At 38.9% G+C, this 26,981-nt stretch overlaps 1 long non-coding RNA gene across 1 annotated transcript; it reads left to right on the forward strand.

The window, feature by feature from the left end:
• Nucleotides 1-18: 18 nt before the first annotated feature.
• Nucleotides 19-2,404, forward strand: LOC131274996 (uncharacterized). The gene is made up of 2 exons (XR_009182343.1): nucleotides 19-340; nucleotides 533-2,404. It is a non-coding gene; the product is annotated as an uncharacterized lncRNA (long non-coding RNA).
• The last annotated feature ends 24,577 nt before the right edge of the window (nucleotides 2,405-26,981 follow it).

Consider the following 26,981-nt stretch of genomic DNA (forward strand, 5'->3'; position numbering starts at 1 on the left):
CCTGTCACGTGACCAGGCACGTTTGCGGGCTCGCCGGGAGCTCACCCGGGCTCGCCTCATATCCCTCTGTGAGAGGTAGAGGTGAGATTTGCGGAGGTTCCGGGCTCTCCAGGGCTGCTTTCGCGGAATGATGGCTAGGCAAGTAGAAAATAGCCGAGTGCAAACCTGTTTCCCCTTCCGTTAATCGAGAGAAACGTATTGAACACCTATTAGGTGCCCACCATTGTAGGCATTTTGAAATACTTGAATGAATTAAACCGACGATCACCGCCCCTTCCAGAACTTTCCGAGGAGGGGGGCACTTTCTACTATGAACTTAATCGTAACGTTTTAGAAGATGGTAAGTGTGGAAAAAAGCGAAATGAGAGCAGGGTTGGGTGATTTGGGGTGGCTGTGGGAGGTGACCAATACCATCAGGTTAACACAGCAATGAACTAAATCTTGGTAGCTGGTAGAGTAAGCATAAGTTCTTGCTCGAGTGTCTTGGCTTACGAACGATTCACATACATTTCCGTCTAAATTTTATCGTCAGAGTGTCAAGAAACCCCTGAGACTTTGATTGGATTCACTGGGTGCGTGAATCAACTTGAGGAAAACTGACATCTTCATGAAATAGAATCTTCTAGACCATTTGCATGGTATGTCTTCTATTTCATTTAGGTCTAATAATTGTCCATAATAGTTTGTAACTTTCTCTATAATGGTCTTGCATATTTTTTGTGAGTTTAATTTCTGGGTGTTTCCTATTTTTTTTTAATGCTATTATAAATGGTATCTCTTTTTAAATTTTATTTTCTGTCTTTCTGGTGTATGTAATACAAGTAATTTTTTTATACAGTACTGATTTTGTATATACTTTCCTACCTGAAGTCTCTCATACATTCTAATAAGGAGTTTGACATTCGTTTTCAATATTATATGTAATATAAACTGTGAATAATGACAGTTTTGCTTCTTTTGCTTATATATAATATATACCTTTTCCTTTTGTTGCCTTAGTTATTTGGCTATGACTTCTAGTACAATGTTCATATAAAATTGCCAAATTATCTTGTGTCAATGTTTATTCTTTGAGTATAATTTTACTGTGGTGTTTTCTGTAATATTCTTTATGGATTTTATTCCTGGTTATGAGTTTTCATCATGAATGCCTATTAAAATTTTTAAATTTTTTATTTTTAAAGAAGATTTAGATTATGTAAATGTTGCATAAAAAATATAGGGACTTCCCATATACCCTGTTCTCCCGCTCCCTTGAATGTCTGTTAAATTTTAGCTAGTATTTTTCTGCATCTATTGAAATGATCATATGAAATTTCTCCTTTAACTGGTTAATGGTGCTAATAATGCTGATTGTTTTACGTTAAGCTAATCTTCCATTTCTTAGATAAGTACCACATGGTCATGATGCATGCTCCTTTTCTTTACATTGCTGGATATGTTTTGCTAATATTTTTATTAGGAGTTTTGCATCTGTTCATAAGTAAAATTGGTCTGTACTTTTTTCTCTCTCACACTGTTGTGATTGGTTTTGATATTATTTTAACCTTACAAAATTAATTGGGCAGTGTACCCTCTTTTTCTATTCCCTGTAACAGTTTATGCTAGTCTGGATTTATTTCTTCCTTAAATATTTGGTAGAATTTACTTGTCATGCTCTCTAGACCTGGAAGTTTTTTATGATAAGATTTTGAATTGTGGAACAATTTCTTTACTATTATTGGACTACTCATATTTGATATTCCTTTTTGTAACGCTTCTGATATTTCTTTAGTAGCTTGTCCATTTCATAGACTGTATATATTTTGGCCTACAGTTGTTCTAATATCCTCATACAGATCTGTTGGCTCTGTAGTGATTTTTCTTTCTTATTTCTTCTGATTATCTGTGCCTTTTCTCTTTTCCTTGATCCCAGAGATTTATCAAGCTTATTAGCCTTTTCAGAGACCCACTTTTGCCTTCGTTCACCCTCTGTATTGTGGGATTGTTTCATTAATTTCTAATTTGTTGGAAACTGAGGCACAGTGGCCTCCCAAGGAGAGATGTGCTGTCTCCATGCTAGTGCTGTCTCCATGGCTACGCTTGCAACCTAAGGAATGCGATAATTAAGAGTTCCCGGCAAATGGGATGAAGCTGTTAAAGGCTAAAAGAAAAGATGAGCACATACCTTTTGTAGTGAATGGAACACTTAGACTTTGTACCTTGAGATAAGATTTTTTAAAATTCCTTAGACTATGGGTAACGCTGCTTGAGGTTCCTGCTTATTGGCACGTAGGCTACACGTTCCTGCTTATTGGTACATAGGCTACATATTCTTGCTTATTGTTATGTACACTGGGGTATATAGAGAGCCCCTTGTAAACAATAAAGTTGTCTGAGGAGTTATTACTCGCAGACCCCCTGATCCCAGCTCTCTCGTTCTTTTTTTCTCGCTCGTTCTTGCTCTTTGTTTCCTTCTCCCTTTTCTCTTTCTTTCATTCCCGATACCCTTCGGGTCCAGATCTCCAACACTAATTCTTTATTATACTTTTATTTCTTCTTCTTTTTTGTATTTGTTTTAGTTTGTGTTTTTCTCAAAGCGGAACCTGAGACAAGGAAATCATAGTGGAGAGCCGGGAAAGTGAGACTGTATGAATATGAAGGTGTTCGTATATGCAGTGTTTGTTCTTGAGGGGTTATCTCTGTGGGCAATTTGGGATGAGTGCTACTAGGGCATCTTTGATGAACATGTAGACTCCACCTCAGAATTGCCCTCTGAAGGAGGGGAAGCTGGGACATTTATCTCCCTACTCCTACTCATTAGCCAAGGGTTGCCTCCTTGGGCATTCACTCTCCTCAAGTCAGGTGTTGTACTTTGGCTTGAACTGAAAGCCCTGAGGCTTTAGAAAGAGAGGCTAAAAGTAGAAATGTTGAGAGACGTAGTAAATGCTAGAGATAGGAAGCTCCCAGAGTGCATGAAAACTGTCCACCTCTCCCGTAACTGTGCAGAGTAGGCAGATAGTTTAAGTGATTTTATCATGCAGATACCAGAAAGCAAGAAGGCCAGGAAATTGATTTGTTAAAATAAAAATTTGAACAGAATATTAGATTTCAGAGAGTTTTATTAAAACAAACAATGAATTGGGGAAACTCGGATCACCGTAGGGTAGAGAGGAGTTCCACTGAATAAAGGCAGCAATGAGTTTTCATAAGACAGAACAGGGAAGTACATAGGAGAATATTTTCTTTTTTTTTTTTTTAAAGATTTATTTATTTATTTTATTTCCCCCCCTCCCCTGGTTGTCTGTTCTTGGTGTCTATTTGCTGCGTCTTGTTTCTTTGTCCGCTTCTGTTGTCGTCAGCGGCACGGGAAGTGTGGGCGGCGCCATTCCTGGGCAGGCTGCAATTTCTTTTCACGCTGGGCGGCTTTCCTCACGGGCGTCCTCCTTGCGCGTGGGGCTTCCCCACGCGGGGGACACCCTGCGTGGCACGGCACTCCTTGCGCGCATCAGCACTGCGCATGGCCAGCTCCACACGGGTCAAGGAGGCCCGGGGTTTGAACCGCGGACCTCCCATATGGTAGACGGACGCCCTAACCACTGGGCCAAAGTCCGTTTCCCGGAGAATATTTTCATTGGTTTAGTGCAGACTCCATTTCCTAATATGATTCATGGTTGGCAATAGCTGATTGGCTGTATTTAAATTCTGTTTTCTGGGCAAGCCAGGTATTTACAAGAAATAGAAACTTACTTAGATTTGGTTTTGCTCTCTATGGGCTTAGCATGAATGGGTCCATGTTGAGTCTCTTAGATTTTATTTATCAATTCCCCCCTTTTGATCTAGCAGTCAGTCAAGTTGAGAGCTGAGATAAAAATTGAAGGCATTAGTGCCACTTGTAGTTACCGTCTGCAAGCTCTAAGCCGCTCTTGTCGGTGATTAACTCTAGGTTGTAGATGTTGAGCAGTTGGTTGTTTTTACTTTCTTCACATTTCTATCATTTTAGATGGATAAACACCATTTGGCGAGATGGCTGGGTGTAACCTTTTAAAACTTTAGATAAATATAGCACAATAGGGACACTGTTATGATGACTGTGATCATAGTATAATGCCCAGTGTTTGGGTATGCTTCTGAGCCAAGGACCCCATAACCCAAATGACTGAAATCAAAGAGATCAAAAAGTGATCCTGAGAATGGAGTTACTTTTTTGAGCCACTTTGCTTGTTTGACTATTTTATATAATTGTGTTTTGACTTTCCCTTAAGTGTTTATCCAAGTACAGCAGGTGGTTCTGATGACAAAACAAACTCCTTATACTGCCAGCAAGTAGACAAGAACACTTCTATTATCTAAAACAACTCTAGCTAAAGAATCTAAAGACTTTTGTTGTACAGAAATAGCCTTTGTAGTGGAATCAGCAGTTTCTCCTACTGTTACAGATAAATTTTTAATCATTTTCATTGGTGTTTACTCCTAACCTCGGGTAATAAGAGTAAAATGAAAGAGGCCTATCCACCATCATTGATAGCCCCCAGGTATTTTGCATTTGACTTGGGATGTAAATTAAGTGAAATAGTGCTCTGTGAAGCTTGAGATTTGTTGTGAATTTCTAAGGAAACAACAAGGTGTCCAAGGGTGCATTGTCCTGTCACTGTCAAATGACCTATACAGGGAGTGGCCCAACTAGTAGAGGTTTTTATTTCCTCCCCAAAGAAAAATACCCTGAAGGTGCAGCCAACCCCTTGACATGTCAGGGTAACCTCAGGCATTGCCTTTGGATATATGAGTGAGCCACTTGCCATTTTCATTATATCTGGAGTTGATTCTTCTCACCAAGTTGCCCAGGTTGCCCAAGGGTGTGGGGAAGGAGGGTGGCACAGCCAGCAGCTATGCCGTTATCTTTGTCATAGGGCATAAAAAGGCTTTCCTTATGTTTGTACAAGCATGAGACAGGGAAACACAGCATCTGCGATAGTGATTCTGACTCCATAGAGAGGAGAGTGAAATCAAGGATGAGTGATTTTTTTAAAGCAGTTTTATTGAGGTATATTCATACCCCAAACAACCCATCTAAATTGTACAGTCAGTGGCTCTCAGTATAGTCACAGAGTTGTTTAAAGGGTTGTAGTAAAGGGAAGCGGACTTGGCCCAGTGGATAGGATGTCCGCCTACCAAGTGGAAGGTCCGCAGTTCAAATCCCGAGCCTCCTTGACCCGTGTGGAGCTGGGCCATGTGCAGTGCTGATGCGTGCAAGGAGTGCCCTGCCATGCAGGGGTGTCCCCGTGTAGGGAAGCCCCACGCGCAAGGAGTGCGCCCCGTAAGGAGAGCCACCCAGCGCGAAAGAAAGTGCAGCCTGCCCAAGAGAATGATGCCGCACACATGGAGAGCGGACGCACAAGATGACGCAACAAAAAGAAACATAGAGGGAAACGGACTTTGGCCCAGTGGTTAGGGCGTCCGTCTACCATATGGGAGGTCCGCGGTTCAAACCCCGGGCCTCCTTGACCCGTGTGGAGCTGGCCACGCGCAGTGCTGATGCGCGCAAGGAGTGCCGTGCCACGCAGGGTGTCCCCCGCGTGGGGGAGCCCCACGCGCAAGGAGTGCGCCCGTGAGGAAAGCCGCCCAGCGTGAAAAGAAAGAGCAGCCTGCCCAGGGATGGCGCCGCCCACACTTCCCGTGCCGCTGACGACAACAGAAGCGGACAAAGAAACAAGACGCAGCAAATAGACACCAAGAACAGACAACCAGGGGAGGGGGGGAAATTAAATAAATAAATAAAATCTTTAAAAAAAAAAAAAAAAAAAAAAAAAAAAGAAACATAGATTCCTGTGTCGCTGACAACAACAGAAGCAGACAAAGAATAACACACAGCAAATGGACACCGAGAACAGATAATGGGGGATTGTGGGAGGGGAGGGGAAAGGGGAGAGAAAAAAAAAAAATCTTAAAAAAAAAGTTGTAGTAAAATTGATCACTACAATTTGATTTTACGATGCTTTCATTACTCCAAAAAGAAAAACCCTATGCCCTTATATCCCTCAATTTTTGACACTTAACATTGGTGTGGTACTTTTGTTACAATTGATGAAAAAATATTAAATATTACTGTTAATTATAGTTCATAGTTTGCATGAAGTGTATTTTCCCCATATATCACCTTTTTATTCACACCTTGTAATAGTGATGTACATTTGTTATAGTTCATGATAGAACGTTTTTCTGTTTGCACTATTAACCACAATCATCACCCCCAGGAGGGTTCACTGTGTAATACAGTCCGATGTTTTATCCTCTAGCTTCTTTTCTAGTGACATACCAGACCATAAAATTCTTTGAACCTCATTCACACCTAATTCAGCGCTGTTGATTATAGTCACAGTAATGTGCTACCATCACCTCTATCCATTTCCAAACATTTACAATCAACAGAATTAGAAATTCTGTACAAATTAAGCATCAGCTGCCCATTCTCTGCCTTCATTCTATCTTCTGGTAACCTATATTCTAGATTTTAACTTGATGAGTTTGCTTATTATTATTATTTCATATCAGTGAAATCATAAAACTTTAGTTGTTTTGTGTCTTGCTTATTTCACTCAGCATAATGACCTCGAGGTTCATCCATTTTGTTGCATGTATCAGAATTTCATTCCTTCTTATTGGTAAATGATATTTCATGTCATTGTATGTATGTACCCCATTTTGTTTATCCCTTCATTGGTTAATGGATACTTGGGTTGCTTCCATCTTCTGGCAATTTTGAATAATGCTGCTTTGAACATTGGTGTGCAAATGTCTGCTCATGTCTCTGCTTTCAGTTCTCCTGGGTATATACCTCGTAGCAGGATTGCTGGCTCATATGGCAATACTATGTTTATTTTCCTAAGAAACTGCCAATTTGTACTCCACAGCAACTGCACCCTTTTATATTCCCACTGACAGTAAATGAGTGTTCTTATTTCTTCACATCCTCTCCAATACTTGTAGTTTTTTGATTTTTTAGTAGTGGCCTTCTAGTAAGTATGAAATGTTACCTCATTGTGCTGCTTTTTTTAAAAAACAAATCAATTTTATTCATACATTTTAATAAACATACAGTTCATCCAAAGTGTACAATCAGTGGTATTTGCAGTAATTACATAGTTGTGTGTTCATTGCTTCAATCATTATTAGAGCATTTTCATTACTTCAAGAATATGAATAATATACAAAAAACAGGTAAACAAGAAAATTCCTTACCTCTCAATCTCTTTATGCTTCTTCCACTGTACATAGTTGCTGTTTCTGGCTATTTTATCAGAAGTGTATAATCAACAAGAAAGAAAAAGACCGATTTCTCTAATGAACCTAAATGCTAAAATCCTTGAAAAAATACCTGATAATTGTTTTCAACAACACGTCAAATGAATTATACACCATGACCAAGTGGGTTTCATCCCTGTATGCAAGGATGGTTCAACATAAGAAAATCAATCAATGTAATATACCATATACACAGATTGAAGGAAGAAATCACATGTTCATATCCATAGATGCAGAAAAAGCATTCAACAAAATACAGCACCCTTTCCTGATAAAAACACTGCAAAAAATCAGAATAGAAGGAAATTTTCTGAACATGGTAAAGGGTATATATAAAAACCCCGCAGCTAACATTACATACAATGGTGAAATCCTAAACTCTTTCCCTCTAAGATCAGGAACAAGATAAGGATGCCCACTATCACCACTCCTATTTAACATTGTGTTAGGAGTACTTGCTTGAGTACTGAGGAAAGAAACAGATATAAAAGGCATCCAAATTAGAAAGGAAGAAGCCAAAATTTCACTATTTGCAGATGATATGATCCTATGCATAGAAAGCCCTGAGAAATCTACAACAAAGCTTCTAGAACTTATAAATGAGTTCAGTAAAGTTGCAGGTTATAAGATCAATGTGCAAAAATCAGTAGTATTTCTGTACACCAGTAATGAGCAATCTGAGGAGGAAATCAAGAAAAATACCATGTATAATAGTAAATTAAAAAATCAAATGTCTAGGAATAGATTTAACTAAGGAAACAAAAGATTTATACACAGAAAACAACACTGTTAAAGGAAATCAAAGAAGACTTAAATGGAAGAATAATCACTGTTCATGGATTGGAAGACTAAATATCATTAAGATGTCTATCATACCCAAACTGATCTACAGACTTAATGCAACCCCAATAAAAATCAACACAGCATTTTTTAATGAACTGGAAAAACTATGGAATTTATTTGGAAGGTGTATTAGCCAGCCAAAGGGGTGCTGATGCAAAATACCAGAAATTGGTTGGTTTTTATAAAGGGTATTTATTTGGGGTAGGAGCTTACAGATACCAGGCCATAAAGTAAAAGGTAACATCCGTCACCAAAGTCTATTTTTATGTGTTGGAGCAAGATGGCTGCCAACAACTGTGAGGGTTCAGGCTTCCTGCGTTCCTCTGGGCTCAGCTGTAGACTATCAGGTGAACGGCTCTGTCTCTCTTCCTGGGATTTCTGCTGTGTCTCAGGAGCCATCTATATTGCTCTGTGTTATTCTCCTGGCTCAGGTCCTCTCTTCCCGGGTCTTGCTTCTCTTTCCTCTGTGTGCTGCCTTCCTGGGGCTCCAGCTTAAGACTTCAGCACCAAACTCCAACATCAGAAAACCCTCCTACTTTGTCTTTTGCCATAACTTTTATGTGTGAGTCCCCGCCCACCAAGCAGTGGGGACTCAGTGCCCTAATGACGTGACCCAGTCAAAGCCCTAATCATAACTTAATCATGCCCAGGTTCAGACCAGTTTACAAACATAATCCAATATCTATTTTTGGAATTCATAACTATGTCAAACTGCAACAGAAGGGAAAGAGGCCCCAAATAGCCAAAGACATTGAAAAAGAAAAATGAAATTGGAGGAGTCACACTACCTGACTTTAAAACATACTACAAAGCTATAGTGGTCAAAACAGCATCGTATTGGTACAAGGACAGACATACTGACCAATGGAACCAAATTGAGAATTCAGATATAGATCCTCATATATACAATCATCTGATATTCGACAAGGTTACCAAGCCCACTCAACTGGGAGAGAATGGCCTCTTCAACAAATGAGATACCATCTTAACACCCCTTAGACTGGTGGCTATTAAAAAATCAGAGGACTACAGTGTTGGAGAGGATGTGGAGGTATGGGAACCCTCATCCCCTGCTGGTGGGAATGTAGGAGGATCCAGCCATTGTGGAGGACAGTTTGGCCATTCCTCAAAAAACTAGCTATAGACCTACCATATGACCCAGCAATTCCACTGCTGAGTGTATACCCAGAAGAACTGAAAACAAGAACACAAACCAGTGTATGAACACCAATGTTCATAGTGGCATTATTCACTATTGCCAAAAGTTGGAATCAGCCTAAATGTCCATCATCAGATGAAGGAATAAACAAAATGTGATATACACATACAATGGAATACTATTCAGCTGTAAGAAGGAATACAGTACTAACACATGGGATAATGTAGATAAATCTTCAGGACCTTAGTTGAGCGAAGCAAGCCAGATACTGAAGGAAAAGTACTGCATGACCTCTCTGATATGAATTAAGCAAATCAAGCTGTCTCAGAGAGCTAGAGACTGGAAGATAGGCTTACAGGAAATAGAGGAGAGAGGAAGGTTGTGAGCCAATGCCCACATGGATGAAATCTGTGACAAAGTGGAGGTAAGTAGTTGTGCAGTGAAGGGATATGATGGGGGCCTAGGGATACCATTGGGTTGGGCTTTGCAGGTTTGAGGGGGCTAGGGTTGGGAGGATGGGTCAGATGGTACATGGAATTGGGGGGAGTGTTGAGGTGTCGCAGGTGAACACGAGATGGTCAGGTACATGGTTGAAACTATAATGTTGAGAAAACTGTTAAGAAAATACAATAAGGAAGGGTTACAGGTTTAAGGTGTTCGATGGTTGGCAGGCTTCTAGGGCATGTGTGACTACTCATCTTGTCACTGCATGTTATATCGGTGGGTGGAGACCTATACAATGAATGGGAAGATGTACCCCTATCCAAGGAGGCCTGATGTTCTCAGACAGGGTCGGGTGTTTCTTGAGAGCATGGGTGGCTTCCAGTAGGGGAGGTCAGACTAGTGTGTCAAACCCTCAGCATTGTTGCAGGTATATATGGATCTTATCCTTCAGTCAATGAAGCTTGTTTGTCACTGTGGGTTGTGGGGTGGGGGTGAGAAGAATAGAGTAGTTGGAAGAGGGGGTAAATGGTGGGCAATGGAGGTTTTCTGCATGAATGTGTGGTGATAGATGCAGGCCATGTTAAATTTCACCAAAGATTTGTAGAGGTGTATGGTCTAAAATGTAAACCATAATGTAACCAAAAATTTATAAAAGTGTACTGTCTAAAATGTAAACCATAATGTAACCAATGGTTGATAGCTATGTTTCAATATTTGTACATTAGTTGTAGCAAATGTGACATCCACAAGTAAAAAGATCTTTGTTGGGGAAGGGGGTATGAGGGAGGATGTTGGGTTTGTGGGAGCCCCCTGTATTCTGTATGTGACTTTACTGTGACCTAAAACTACTGTGACTAGTAATAGAAGAAATTGTAGCATTGAGGTGGAGAAAGTGACCACAGTAGTTGCTGAGGGCAGGGAGAGGGAAGAAGAGCATTTTTGGGACTTTGAGTTGTCCTAAATGGTATTGCAGGATCAGATGCTGGACTTGATATATCCTGCCATAACTTATTGAATGTACTGGGGGAGAGTGTGAACTACAGGGTAAACTATTATCTGTGTGGTGCAGCAGTGCTTCAAAATGTGTTCAGCAAGTGCGATGCGTATTCCACAATGATGGAGGAGATTGCTGGTGGGAGTGGGGTGTGGGAGGGAGTGTGGGGTTTACGGGAATCTTATATTTTTTAGTGTAACATTTTATTTTGTGATGTGTATTTCTTCAAAAAAATACAATTTACAAAAACAGATGGGCTTGGGGGTGGGGAGTGGTGTATATGGGAACCTCATGTTTATGTTTTTTTAAAATGTTTTTAAATGTAACGTTCTTAGTGATCTATTAACTTTAATAAAAAAGTGTACAAAAAAGAAAAAAAACTTTTTTGAAGACATAGTAAAAAAAAAAAAAGTAAGACACTGAGGAAGAAATGGAAGAGATTGCCCCAGCCACTGTACATACAGGACACCACCTAATGAAAGGCAAAACATCAAAAAAATTTTTTAGGATATTTTTCATTTTTTTGATGCCTCAATTTATTTTTTATTTTAGTTTTTCTAAATTATTATGTACTTTATTTCTAATCTTTAAACCTGTCGCTACTATTTCATTTTCCTATTAATTGAATTTGGCAATATATTAAGCTTTTTGAAGAAGTTTTGGATCACAGAGGGGTTCAACTATGGCAGGGGAGGAGCATTGGTGTGGATGTCAGTAATGGGGGATGCTTGGGTGGGAGGGAGTTTTCCAGGCATGAATATAGGGTAGATAGATATGTTCGAATGTTTGTTGGGTATTGACATAGTGGGTAGAGTTTCATGACAAATGAGGAGTGTTGTTCCCATCCTGAGGAGCTCTATCACATTCCACAATGGAACACAGCAGTCATCCAAGTGCAAGGGCAAAGACCAGTGAAGAAGGATGGTCCAATGATGGGCACTTGATACTGATGACTATACTTATGAGCCTGTGTGCTTAAAATTTCAACTTGGCCTAGAGCTGCAGGGTGCCTCAGAATTACTATTTCTTAAGAGCCTCCACGTTCCTTAAATGTGGCCACTCTCTAAGCCAAACTGAGCATATAAATGTGTTACTGTTGGGGTGCAGAAGTGGGAAGAGTCTTGTCCAGCAAGACTCAGATCCATGAAGAAAGCACAAGCACTCATGTAAATGGCAGTTGTATGCTTAAAGAAGCAGCTTCTTTATTGGTTTTTCTCCCAGTACATTTATTTCCTGTTTCTAACCTTGATGCAGAATTAACAATGAATCATAACTCATGAATCTCTTTTCCTAGTTAATCATAAGCATGTCTAACCTAGTACAGCTTGTGATTAAATGTCTCATTGTGTGTTTACAGCAGGCTATGTTCTGGACGTCATAGTCGCTTTCATCCCCTTACACACTCAACAAATTTCTATGGGTACTATGTGACTCACAAGGCTCCTCAGCCAGACATAATGGCGACAGCTGCCTTCAGCCATCTGCATTCAAGGCCTTCCCTGAACTTCTATTAGGGTCTCACAGAGGCAGCCTGGTTTGCTACATGTTACATTACCGCCTGCATGGGACATGACTCTTGGGGATGCACCTTCCTGGTGCTGAGCGATTACAACCAAGCACCAGCTGGTGCTGCAACTAGAAAAAGATCTGGAGTAAAAGGGTGAAATGGTAAAGACAAATGAGTTTATATGGCTAAGAGACTTCAAAATGAATTGGGAGGTCATCAGAGGGATCATGCTTATGGATGTTTCAGCAGGAACTGAGAGACAACCAAAGTAGATAGAATTCCAAGTAGTGATGTTCTTGAGGGCAAAGGAGATATCCAGGTCCTGTGGTCATGGCAGATAGCTCTGGGGTTCAGTGCCTTGCCAGTGGGCCCTACTTTGTAATTTTTGCTCCTGAGTATGATGGAGTTGGACTCAGATGTGACTTCTCTACACATGCTTCTTCTGTCCCTTTTATTGAATCTGTGGTAGGTGCTGGGGTTGTTGTATGTCCAGGTGACTTGAATCTCTGGACTGTCCATGTACCAGCTAGGCCCTGAGCCTCAGCAGAGTTGCAACACCTACTCTCCATTTTTTTGGAATTACCCAGGTTAGCTAATGAGGTGAGGATGGTCAACCACCACACCAAGGAACCAAGGAACCGAGAGAGTCTACAACTTCAAGGAGGAGAATCCCATCCATCAGCCATGTGGGATCTAAGCCCCCTCTCAATTTAGAGGTGGAGTGGGCATTGCTATCTCAGGATCCTTGGGATTGAGGAATAAAATATGGATTAGAATGGTATTCTACTATAGAATTATTGTGACTCTAGCAATGGAAGAAATTATATCTATGATGTTAGACAGTGGCCACAGGAGTTGCTGAAGGCAGAACATTATATATCCTTCCATAACCCACTGAATGGACTTGGGGAGAGTGTAAACTGCAATGTAAACTATAATCTATGCTGTGTAGCAGTGCTCCAAAATGTATTCATCAAATGCAATGAATGTGCCACACTAATGAAAGAAGTTGTTGATGTGGGAGGCATGGGGGGGCATGGGGAATAGGGTCCATGGGAACCTCTTAAGTTTTTCAGTGTAACATTTCGTGTGATCTATGTATCTTTAAAAAAAAGATAAAAAGAAGTGTCTAATCAATGGCTTTTAATATAATCACAATTCTGTGCATTCATCATCTCAGATATTTAGAACAATTTCATTACTTCGAAAAGAAAGACTCTATACCCCTTAGCATTCCTTTCTCATACCTACATAACCACTAATCTTTTTTCATCTTTATAAATTGATTTATATTTACATTTTATATAAATGGAATCATACAATAGGTAGTACTCTGTCTGGTCTCCTTCACTTAGTATGTTTTTTTTTGTGTCTAATATTAACATTTTGTGTTACTAACTTAGAATTGTTCATCTTCAAAGAAAAATGGTCCTTTATATGCAATTCTACCCATGTTCATATTTCATATATTTCATGTATTTCATATAATGTATTTAGTTCATAATAGGGCAATCATACAGTATTTGTCCTTTTGTGTCTGACTTGCTTCACGGAACACATAATGTCCTCCATGTTCATCCATGTTGCCATTTGTTTCACAACTTCATTTCTTTTTAGTGCTGCATAATAGTGGTGTGTATACGCCACAGTTTATCCATTCATCGGTTGATAGACACCTGTTTGCTTCCAACCTTCTGCTATAGTGAATGCTGCTGCTATGAACATGGGTGTACAATTACTATTTGTGTCACTGCTCTCAGTTCTTCTGGCACTGGTATTGCCAGGTCCATGGCAAGTCTATATTTAACTTCCTTCGGAACTGCCAAGCAGTCCTCCACCATGGCTGTACTATTCTACATTCCCACCAATAGTGAATAAGCATCCCTATCTTTCCACATTCTCACCAACATTTCCAGTTTTCTGACTTTTTTAATAGTGGCCTGTCCAGTGTGGTTAGCTGGCCCACATGCAGTGCTGCCGTGTGCAAGGAGTGCACCCCGTAAGGAGAGCTGCCCTGTGAGAAAAAAATGCAGCCAGCCCAGGAGTGGTGCTGCACACATGGAGAGCTGATGCAGCAAGATGATGTAACAAAAAGAGACACAGATTCCTGGTGCTGCCGAGAATGTAAACAGACGCAGAAGAACACACAACGAATGGACACGAGAGAAGACAACAAGGGCAGGGGAAAGAGGAGAAAAATAAATCTTAAAAAAAAATAGTGATCTAATAGGTGTGAAATGATATCTCACTGTAGTTTTGATTTATATTTATATATTTTTTATTATAATTGCTAGTGATGTTGAGCATTTTTTCATGTGTTTCTTCATCGTTTGTATTTCTTCTTTGGACAGTTGTCTTTTCAAGTCTTTTGCCCATTTTATAATTGGATATTTTGTCTTTTTATTGTTGAGTTGTATGATCCCCTTATACATGAAGGATATTAAGCCCTTATCTGATATGTGATGGCCAAATATTTTTCTCCCATTGAGTCAGCTCCTTTTTCACTGTTTTGACAAAGTCATTTGAGGTGCAAAAGTGTTTAATTTTGAGGAGGTCCCATTTATCTAATTTTTCTTTTGTTTGTGGTTAGGGTGTAAAGTTTAAGAAACTACCACCTACCACAAGATCTTGAAGACGTTTTCCTACATTTTCTTTTAGGAGTTTTATGGTTTTTATTTTTAATACCTTGGTCATTTTGAGTTAATACTTGTATAAGGTGTGAGATGGGGGTCTTCTTTCTATTTTTTGGATATTGCTATCCAGTTTTCCCAGCACCATTTGTTGGATAGACTGTTATGGCCCAGCTTGGTGGGCTTAATAGCCTTATCAAAAATCACTTGGCTGTAGATGTGGGGGTCAATTTCTGAGTTCTTGAATTGTCAGTTTTGTCAATCTCTCTGTTCTTATGCTAGTACAATGCTGTTTTTACCACTAGAGCTAAATAGTATGATTTAAGGTCAGGGAGTGAGAGTTCTCCAACTTTGTTCTTCTTTTTAAAGACATTTTTTGCTTCTCGGGACCACTTTACCTTCCAAATAAAATTTTTTTTTACAAAGATTTATTTTTAAAATTTATTTGCTATCCCCATCCACCACTGTCTGTGCTTGCTGTCTGTTCCCTGAATCCACTCATTTGCTCATCTTTTTAGGAGGGGCTGGGAGCTGAACTCGGGAACCCCCCGTGTGGGAGTGAGGCACCTAATCATTTGAGCCACCTCCACTTCCAGCTTGTTGTGTCCCTCATTGTGTGTTTCCTCATTGCGCTATCTTGTTGTGTCATCCCGTCTCATCAGCTTGCTGCACCAGCTCGCTGTCCTGCTTGTCTTCCCTAGGAGGCACCAGGAACTGAACCTGGGACCTCCCGTGTGGTAGGTGGGCATCCAACTGCTTGAGTCATATCTGCTTTCCCCAAATAAACTTAATTATTGCCTTTTTGATTTCTGTGAAAAAGGCTATTGGGATTGAGACTGCACTGAATCTGTAAATCAGTTGGGTAGAATTGATATCTTAATGATATTTAGTCTTCCAATCCATGAACACGGAATGTCCTTACGTTTATTTAAGTCTTCCATTTCTTTTAGCAATGTTTTGTAGTTTTCTGAATACAGACCTTTTAAGTCCTTGGTTAAGTTTATTCCTAAATATTTGATTGTTTTAGTTGCCGTTATAAATGGAATTATTTTTCGGATTTTCTGTTCAGATTGCCCATCAGTAGTGTATAGAAACACTGTTGGTTTTTGTGTGTTAACCTTGTATCCTGCCACTCTGCTGAACTTGTCTATTAATTCTATTAGGTTGGTGCAAAAGGAATTGCAGTTTTGGATCGTGAATTTTAAATTATTAAAACTAGGCTCAAATACATCTTTATTAATCAACACTTTTTTACACTCAACACTTTTTTGCCAATGAGAAGTAAGTTTGTTTATTCCCGTAGCATAAAAATCTATGCTTCAGAATTTGATGAACTCTTGGAAAGCATTTTCTACATCCTGCTTGTTGTTGAAGCATTTTCCCTACAAAATATTGAGACCTTTGAAGAAGTGGTGGTTGGTGAGACGTGAGGTGAATATGGTGGATGAGGCAAAACTTCATAGCCCAATTCATTCAACTTTTGAAGCATTGGTTGTGTGATGAGCAGTTGGGCATTGTTGTGGAGAAGAATTGGGCCCTTTCTGTTGACCAGTGCCAACTGTGGGCATTGTAGTTTTTGGTACGTGTCATTTATTTACTGAGCATACTTCTCAAATGTAATGGTTTTGCTGGGATTCAGAAGGCTGTAGTGGCAGCAGACCATCAGTGACCATGACCTTTTTTTTTTGGCACAGGTCCGGCTTTGGAAAGTGCTTTTGAGCTTGTTCTTGGACCAGCCACTGAGCTGATCATCATCAGTTGTCATATAAAATCCACTTTTCTTTGCACGTCACAATCCGATGGAGAAATAGTTCATTGTTGCATTGGATAAGAGATGACAACACTTCAAAATGACCATTTTTTTTGATTTACGGTCAGCTCATGTTGCACCCACTTATTGAGCTTTTTTCACCTTTCTAATTTGCTTCAAATACCAAAGAACTGTAGAATGGTCGACATTGAGTTCTTCAGCAACTTCTCTGTAGTTTAAGAGAATCAGCTTCGATGATTGCTCTCAGTTGGTCGTTTCCAACTTCCAATGGAAACTTCTTGAACCACCACTGCACTGTTGTTCATTAGAAATTCCTGGGCCAAATGCATTGTTGATGTTGTCAGTTGTCTTCTCTGCTTTATGACCCATTTTGAACTCAGATAAAATCATTTGAATTTGTTTTTTGTCTAACATCATTTTCATAGTCTAAAATAAATATAAAACAGCAAGTCATAAGTCATTAGCAAAAAAATATAGAGTGAGAAATGCACATTAAAATGATATATTACATAACCACAAATATTTAAGAAGGTATGCCAATATCAAATGGCAGATTTCAACAATACAAAAGCACAGGTCCTTTTGCACTAACCAAATAGTAGCTTTGTTGTGGTTTTTTCAGGATTTCCTAGATAGAGGATGATGTCATCAACAAATAGTGAAAGTTTTACTTCTGTCTTTGCTATTTGGGTGCCTTTTATTTCTTTGTCTAGCCTAATTGCTCTAGCTAGAACTTCTAGCACAACATTGAATAATAATGGTGACAGTGGGAATCCTTGTCTTGTTCCTGATCTCAGTGGGAAACCTTTCAGTCTTTCACCATTGAGTACAATGCCACTGTAGGTTTTTCCTATATGCACTTTACCGTATTGAGAAAGCTTCCTTCTATTCCTGTAATTTGGAGTGTTTTTTCAAGAAAGGATGCTGTGTTTTGTCAAAAGCCTTTTCTGCATCAATTGAGAGGATCATGCGATTTTTCTTCTTCAATTTATCAATAATGGTTTATTACACTAATTGATTTTCTTGTGTTGAACCACCCTTGCATACCTGGGATAAAACCCACTTGATCATGGTGTATAATTCTTTTAATGTGCTTTTGGATTCTGTTTGCAACCATTTTGTTGAGAATTTTTACATCTGTATTCATGAGAAATAGTTGGTCTATAATTTTCTTTTTTTTTTTTGTAGTATCTTTATCTGGTTTTGGTATTAGGGTGATGTTGGCTTCATAGAATGAGTTTAGTAGCACTATTTCCTTTTCAGTTATTTGGAAGAGCTTGAGCAAGATCAGTATTAGTTCATTTTGAATGATTGGTAGAATAAACCTGTGAAACCATCTGGTCTGGGTTTTTAATCTTTGGAAGGTTTTTGACAACTGTTTCAATCTCTTCACCTGTGATTGGTTTGTTGAGGTCTTCTATTCTGAAGTCAGTGTAAGTGATTCATGTGTTTCCAGGAATTTGTTCATCTCATCTACATTTTCTAGTTTTTTGGCATATAGTTTTTCATAGTATCCTATCCTCTTTTGGTCTGTCTTATTTCTGTGGGGTCAGTGGTAATATCCCCTCTCATTTCTGATTTTATTTGTGTCTTCTTTCTTTTTCTCTTTGTCAGTCTAGCCAAGCGTTTGTCATTTGTTGATCCTCTCAAAGAACCAACTTTTGGTTTTGTTGATTTTCTCTATTGTTTTTTTTTCCCCTCAATTTCATCATTTCTGCTCTGATCTTTACTGTTTCTTTCCTTTGGCTTGGTTTGGTATTAGTTTGCTGTTCTTTTTCTAGTTCTTCCAGGTGCGTAGTTAGATAATCAGTTTTAGCTCTTTCTTTCTTTTTAATGTAAGCATTGAGGACTATAAATTTCCCTCTCAGCTCTGTCTTTGCAGTGTCTCATAGGTTTTGATATATTGTGTTTTCATTTTCATTTGTCTCAAGATATTTGCTGAATTCTCTTGCAATTTTTTCTTTGACCCACTAGTTGTTTAGGAGTGTTGTTTAATATCATATATTTATGAATTCCCCCTTTTCTCTCCATTATTGATTTCCAGCTTCATTCCATTATGATAAGAGAAAGTGTTTTGTGTAATTTCTTTTTTTTTTTTAAAGATTTATTTATTTCTCTCCCCTTGCCCGCCCCCTCAGTTGTCTGCTCTCTGTGTCCATTAGCTGTATGTTCTTCTGTGTCTGCTTGTATTCTTGTAAGCAGCACCTGGAATCTATGTCGTGTTTTTATTGCATCGTCTTGCTGCGTCAGCTCTCCCATGTGTGTGGCACCATTCCTGGGCAGGCTGCACTTTTTTTTGCACTGGGCGGCTCTCCTTACGGGGTGCAGTCCTTGTGTGTGGGGCTCTCCTACACGGAGGACACCCCTGCGTGGCACTGCACTCCTTGTGTGCATCAGCACTGTGTGTGAGCCAGCTCATTACACGGGTCAGGAGGCCCTGGGTTTGAACCTTGGACCTCCCATGTGGTAGGTGGACACCCTATCCATTGGGCCATTTCTGCTTCCCAGAATAATTTTAATCTTTTAAATTTATTAAGATTTGTCTTTTGATCTATCTTGGAAAAGGATCCAAGAGTACTTGGAAAGAATGTATATTTTGCTGTTTCGGGTTGCAGTGCTCTATAGATATCTGTAGGTCTGGCTCATTTATCATACTATCAAAGTTCTCTGTTTCTTTATCCTCTGTCCAGGTGTTCCGTCCAATACTGAGAGTGGTGTATCGAAGTCTCCAACTATTATTGTTGGGACATCTTTTTCTCTCTTCAGCTTTGCCAGTTTATGCCTCATGCACTGAGGTTAGGTGCATAAATATTTAGAATAGTTATTTCTTCTTTTATTAATATATAATGACCTTTTTCATCCCTTATAACAGTTTTGCATTTAAAATCTATTTTGTTCAATATTAGTATTGCTATTCTAGCTTTCTTTTGGTTACTATTTGCATGGAATATCTTTTCCAACCCTTCACTGTTAGTCTGGTTGTGTCCTTACATCTGAGGTGAGTCTATTGTAGACAACATATGGATGACTCATATTTTAAAATCATTTCTATCAGCCTGTGTCTTTTGATTGGGGAGTTCAAGCCATTAACATTCAGTGTTATAACTGTAAAGGCATACTTCATCCATTTTGACTTTTAGCTCTATGTTGTCATATCATACAATAGTCTATCTTTTTTTTTTTTTTATTTTATTTATTTATTTTTTTTTAATTTTTTTATTTTTTATTGACTTTGTAATAATATTACATTAAAAATATATATGTGAGGTCCCATTCAACCCCACCCCCCCACCCCCCCTCTCCCCCCCCCCAACAACACTCGTTCCCATCATCATGACACATCCATTGGATTTGGTAAGTAATAGTCTATCTTTTTACCCTTTCTAATATTTTTCATTTTTACATTCTTCTCCAAGTCTTTCACCCTTGTTTTTTCCATTCAGGCTGCAGTATTCCCTTTAGTATCTCTTATAATTCTGGTCTTTTGGTAACATATTCTACCAGTTTTCCTTTGTCTGTGAAGACTTTGAACTCCCCTTTATTTTTGAAGGACAGCTTTGCCTAATACAGAATTCTTGGTTGGCAAGTTTTCTCTTTCAATACCTTAAATACATCGTACTACTATTTTCTCTCCTTCATGGTTTCTGATGAGAGATTGGCAGTTAATCTTATCATGTTTCCTTTGTATATGATGCTTTGCTTTTCTCTTGCTGCTTTCACAATCTTCTCTCTTTTTTTTTTTAAAGATTTATTTATTTATTTATTTAATTCCTTCCCCCCCCCCCCCCCCGTTTGTCTGTTCTTGGTGTCTGTTTGCTGCGTCTTGTTTCTTTGTCCGCTTCTGTTGTCGTCAGCGGCACAGGAAGTGTGGGCGGCGCCATTCCTGGGCAGGCTGCTCTTTCTTTTTGCTCTGGGCGGCTCCCCTCACGGGCGCACTCCTTGCGTGTGGGGCTCCCCCACGCGGGGGACACCCTTGCGTGGCAAGGCACTCCTTGCGCGCATCAGCACTGCGCATGGCCAGCTCCACACGGGTCAAGGAGGCCGGGGTTTGAACCGCCGACCTCCCATATGGTAGACGGACGCCCTAACCACTGGGCCAAAGTCCGTTTCCCTCACAATCTTCTCTTTATCTCTGATGTTTGTCATTCTGAATAGTAGGTGTCTTGGGATAATTCTGTTCATGTTTATTCTATTTGGGGTGTGTTGTCCTTTTGGATATTGATATTTATTTCTTTCATAAGAGTAGGGAAGTTTTCAGTCATTATTTCCTCAAATATTCTTTCTGCCCATTTTCTATTATCTTTTCCTTCTGGGATGCTAATAACACATCTTTATTTATTGTTTTCATTTTAAAAAAAAATTATTGATGTATATCACACATAAACATACATAAACAATAAGTGTATAATAATAGTTGTGAACTTACAAAACAACATACATAGAATCATACAGGACTCTCATACTCACCCTACCACCAATGCCTTGCATTGTTGATAAACATTTTAGACTAATGATTAAAGAGCATTGTGAAAATATTACTACTAACCAAAGTATTTCCCCCATCCCACCTTATTATTATTATCATATTTATATTGTTTATACATGAACATGCATAAACAATAAGTGTATAGTAAAAACTGTGGACTTATAAAGCAAACATGCATAACATTATACAGGGGTCCCATGCATCAACCCTCCACTAACACCTTGCATTGTCATGAGCCATTTGTTACACATTATGAAAGAATATTGTCAAAACCTTACCACTAATTATAGTCCTTATCTTACATTTGGTGTATTCCTCCCCCAAGCCACCCTACTATTATTTTTTAAATATATTTTTTATGACAGAAGTTGTAAACTTATAAAACAATCACGCACATGTGCAGAATTCCCAAACAACATCCATCTATCAACACATCACACTGTGGTGGAACATTTGTTACAGATAAAATAATATCATCTGATTGTTACCATGTCATTAGTGTGCATTTGGCACACATTCTCCATACTGCCCCATTGATAACACATATGTTTTTGCATTTCATGTTGTCATTCAATTCCCTGAGACCCTGTTCCATTTTTTTTTATTCTCTTTTCTTTCTGTTCTGTCTTTTCCACTTCAGATGTTCTGTCTTCAAAATCACCAATTCTGTCTTCAAGCAGTTCAAATCTTTTCTTATGCGCCTCTAATGTATTTTTAACCTCATCCATCATGTCTTTCATTCCCATAAGTTCTGTTACTTTTCTTTGCAGACTTTCAAATTGTTCTTTATGCTCACCCGGTGTCGTCTTAATATCCTTTATCTCTTTAGTCATATTTTCTTTCAGTTCTTTAAAATGATGTAGTAGAGTTATGTGATTATCAATGATTAATTGTCTTAAATCCTGAATCTCTTCAGGATGTTTGTTTTTTTCCTTTGGCCGGGCCATCTCTTCCTCTTTCCTAGTATGGCTTGTAATTTTCTGCTGTGATGTCTAGGCATCTAATTATGTTGGTGAATTTATTCTAATGACCAATTTCTCTCTCTTGCCTATTGTGATTTTTTTTTCACAGCTCTTTGATATTTGGTCCAACTTATCCCAAGTCTTTAGAACTGCCCAGCTTAAGTTACTTGGCACTTGTTGGCACACTTTTCTGCAGAATCGTATTTCTCTTGGTTTTCCTTTGTTTTTATCTGGCCAGAGCTGAGATTCAAAGTGGGCTCTGCTGGCCAAATTTACTGAAGAAAAGCCTCATGACTCCCTCTCCCTTTTCCTTTGTAACAGCTGTCTGCTCCCCTTTCAGTCAACTGAAGTGATTCAGGGCTTTTACTCCTGCTGAATATTTTGGAGTGGGGGACAGGAGCCCTTCCTGGCAGCCGGGAGGTTTAATAACTCACAGTTTGTTGTTTTGGCTTCTTCGTCCCTTTGACCCTCACCCTACTGGGAATTGTGAAGCCCTTTTCTGGTCTGCTGGCCCCTGAAGCAGGTAACTTGGGCAGACTTTGGCTCTTTTCTCTGTTGTTTTTGTGAGAGCTGAGCCTTATCTGGCTAATCTGATGCCATGTTTCCACGATTTCCCCTAATTGTCATTTTGATTTGCATTTTCCTAATAACAAGTGATATTGAGCAACTTTTCCTGTGCTTTTTAGCCATTTATTTTTGAAAAAAAAATTCAAGTCTTTTGCCCATTTTTTAGTTGTTTGTTATTTTATTGTTGAATTTTAGGATTTCTTTATATATGCTGGGTTTTAAATCCCTGTTGGATATATGTTCTCCAGATATTTTCTCCCATTGATTAGTCTGCCTTTTCACTTTCTTGACAAAGTCCTTTGAAGCATAAAAATTTAATTTGGAGATCCCAAATTAAGTTATTCTATTATTTCTTTTGTTGCTTGTTCTTTGGGTGTAAAATCTAAGATAGCCCCCTGCAAGATCATAAGATGTTTCCTTATATTTTCTTTAGGAATTTTATGGTCCTGGCTCTTACATTTAAATCTTTGATCCATTTTGAGTTAATTTTTGTATATGGTGTGAGATAGGGGTGCTCCTTCATTCTTTTGTGTATGGATAACTTTGTTGAAGAGACTGTTCTGTCCAGCTGAGAGGACTTCGCAGCCTTGCAATGACCACCTGACCATAGATATAAGGCTCAGTTTCTTAACTCCCAGTTCTATTCCATTGGGCAATATATCTATTTTTATGCCAGTATCATGTGGTTTTGACCACTGTAGCTTTGTAATATACTTTAAAATCTGGAAATGAGCTCTCTAATTTTGCTCTTCATTTTCAATATTTTTTTTTGCTATTTGGGACCTGTTACCCTTCCAGATAAATTTCATAATTGGCATTTCCATTTCTGCAAAGTAGGCTGTTAGATTTTTTTTGGGGGGATTGCATTGAATCTATAAATCTATTTTGGTAGAATTTACATCTTAACGATATTTAAACTGTCAATCCATGAGCATGGAATGTGATTCCATTTATTTAGGTCTTCTTTGATTACTTTTAGCAATATTGTATAGTTTTCTGTGTACGAGCCATTTATATCTTTGGTTAAATTTATTCCTAGATATTTGATTCTTTTAGTTGCCCTTGTAAGTGATATTTTTTTCTTGATTTTCTCCTCAGCTTGCTCATTACTAGTATATAGAGACACTCCTAATTTTTGCATCTTGATCTTATATCCCACCACTTTGCTGAACTTGTTTATTGGCTCTAGTAGCTTTATTGTAGATTTTTTGGGGAATTTCTATATAGGATCATGTCATCTGCAAATAGTGAAAATTTTACTTCTTCCTTTCCAATTTGGTTACCTTTTTTAAATTTAAATTTAAATTTAAATTTATTTCTTAGGCTCTCCTTGCAAGGTGCATTCTTTGTGCGTGGGCAGGGGGAACCCCTGAGTGGCACTCCTTGCGTGTGGCAACTCTATGTGTGGGCCAGTTCACCACAGGGGCCAGGAGGCCCTGGGTTCGAATCCTGGACCTCCTATATGGTCGGTAGATGCTCTATCAGTTGAGCTACATCTGCTTCCCTATTTGGTTACCTTTTATTTTTTTTTCTTGCCTGACTGCTCTAGCAAGAACTTCTTAAACAATGTTGAATAAGAGTGGTGACAGTAGGCATTCCTGTCTTTTTCCAGATTGTAGAGGAAGGCTTTCAGTGTTTCACTGTTGAGTATATTAGCTGTGGGTTTTCATATACTCTTTATCATAGTGAGGAAGCTTCCTTTTATTTCTTTATTTCAGAGTTTTTTAAATTAAGGATGCTGGATTTTGTCAAATGCCATTTCTGTGTCTGTAGAAATGATCATGTAATTTTTTTCCTTCGAATTGTTAATGTGGTATATTACATTAATTGATTTTCCTGTGTTGAATCACCTTTGAATACCTAGGTTAAAACCCACTTGATCATGGTGTATCACTGGTTTAATGTCTTGTTGGATTTGATTTGCAGGTATTTTATTGAGGATTTTTGCATCTAAATTCATTAGAGAGATTGGTCTCTAATTGTCTTATAGCATCTTTAGCTGGCTTTGGTCTTAGGGTTATGTTGGCTTCATAGAATGAGTGAGCTAATGTTGTCTCCTCTTCAGTTTTTTGTAAGAGTTTGAACAGAATTGGTGTTAGTTCTTTTTGGAATGATTGGTAGAATTTACCTGTGAATTCATCTGGTCCTGGACTTTTCTTTGCTGGGATGTATTTGATGATGATTCAGTCTCATTGCTTGTGATTGGTCTCTCGAGGTATTTTATTTATTCTTTAGTCAGTGTAGTTGTGTTTTTTTAGGAATTCATCCATTTCATCTAATTTGTTGACATACGGCTTTTTATAATATCCTCTTATGATCCCTTTTATTCCTGTGTAGTTAGTGGTGATGTCCCCTCATTTCTGATTTTTCTTATTCGCAACTTTTCTCTCTTTTTTTTTTTGTTAGTCTAGCTAATGGTTTGTCAATTTTATTATTTTTCTTAAAAAAAAAACAAACAGCTTTTGGTTATGTTAATTCTCTCTATAGTCATACTTGGTACTTGACTGCTTTGAAACTCATAGACTTTGGTATTCAACACATTTTGACATGAAAATTTTGTCCTGGTACTCGTTGTTTGTTTGGTACTCGATGCGCAAACTGAAACTTGTCTGTGTTGGTTGCCTTGTGACTTGCTACCCTTTCCAGCTGAAACAAAGGGTCATGCCTTAGTCACACAGTAGCTCTTGCCCAGTACACATCCCATTATGCTCTTATCTATGGTCATTTTATATATTTTTGCATTTTTCCTCCTCATATGGTCCTAAGAAAATGAGCAGTGATAGCACTAAGCAGGAAAGAAAATTACTTCATACCACCATTGAACAACAACAACAACAAAAGAAACAGTAGGTAAATATGAGTGTAGTATTAACATTACTGATCTTGCTAGGGAATATAGTGTGCTTAAAACAATGGTCTCCACTATCACTGAGAATAAAGAAGTGATAAAAAAGGCTGATGTTGGGAAAAGGAGTTAAAGCAGTAACAGCAGTGAGGAAGTTGAAAAACTATTACTAATTTGGGAAGGCAAGAAGCAGTTAGCAGGCAACAGTGTATTGGAAGCCATGATATGTGAAAAAGTGAAAGTGTTGCATACCAATCTTTTGAAAAACAAACGAACCAAGTGTTGAGAACATTGAAATTTTTAAGGCCAGCCATGGCTCGTTTGATAATTTTAAAAAGAGGACCGGCATCCATAGTGTCATGAGGCATGGTGAGGCAGCGATGACTAATAAAATGGCTGCTAATGAATTTGTCAATGAATTTCAAGACTGCATAGATGCTGAGGGTTTTTCCCTCCACTAAGTTTTTTTTTCATTGTTCATATGTTTATTTTTTTTTTTAACTTTTTTTGGCTTTATTTATTGTTTTAATGTTACATTCAAAAAACATGAGGTCCCCATATACTCCCCACCCCCCTCACCCCACTCCTCCCATAACAACAACCTCCTCCATCATCATGGGACATTCTTTGCACTTGGTGAATACATCTTTGAGCACTGCTGCACCACATGGTCAATGGTCCACATTATAGTTTACACTCTCCCTCAGGCCACCCCGTGGGCCATGTGAGGACATACAATGTCTGGTAACTGTCCCTGCAGTACCACCCAGGACAACTCCAAGTCCTGAAAATGCCTCCACATCACATCTCTTTTTCCCACTCCCTATCCTCAGCAGCGACCATGGCTACTTTCTCCACATCAATGCTACATTTTCTTTGATTACTAATCATAATAGTTCATGAATAGAATATCAGTAAGTTCACTCTAATCCATACTCTTCCTCTATCCTGTGGACCCTGGAATGGTTGTGTCCACTCCACATCTGTATCAAGAGGGGGCTTAGATTCCACATGGATGATGGATGCAATTCTCTTGCTTTCAGTTGTAGGCACTCTTGGCTCCCTGGTGTGGTGGCTGACCTTTTCACCTCTATGTTAGCTGAGTGGGGTAAGTCCAGTAAACCAGAGTGTGGGAGTTGCAAGTCTGTTGAGGCTCAGAGCCTGGCTATCACATGGACAGTCCAGAGATTCAGGTTCCCTGGGTATACACTAAACCCCAGCGCCAACCACATGTCTGGTAAAAGTAACAGGAGAGGCTTGTGAACAAAGATCACATCTGAGTCCAGCTCCATCGCACAGAAACACAAACTCCAAAGAAGGGCCAACTGACATGGCACTGAAGTCCATCTGCCATGACCATAAAACCTGTGGGTCTCTGTAGCCCTCAGAAGAACGAATACCTGGGGTTGTATCTACTTTATCTGTCTCTGGGACTCTGCTGAGGTGTGCATAAGGGTATCCCCTCTGATAACCTCCCGGCCCGGCTCTTTTA

Source organism: Dasypus novemcinctus, chromosome 2 (genome assembly GCF_030445035.2).
Source record: "Dasypus novemcinctus isolate mDasNov1 chromosome 2, mDasNov1.1.hap2, whole genome shotgun sequence".
NCBI lineage: Eukaryota > Metazoa > Chordata > Mammalia > Cingulata > Dasypodidae > Dasypus > Dasypus novemcinctus.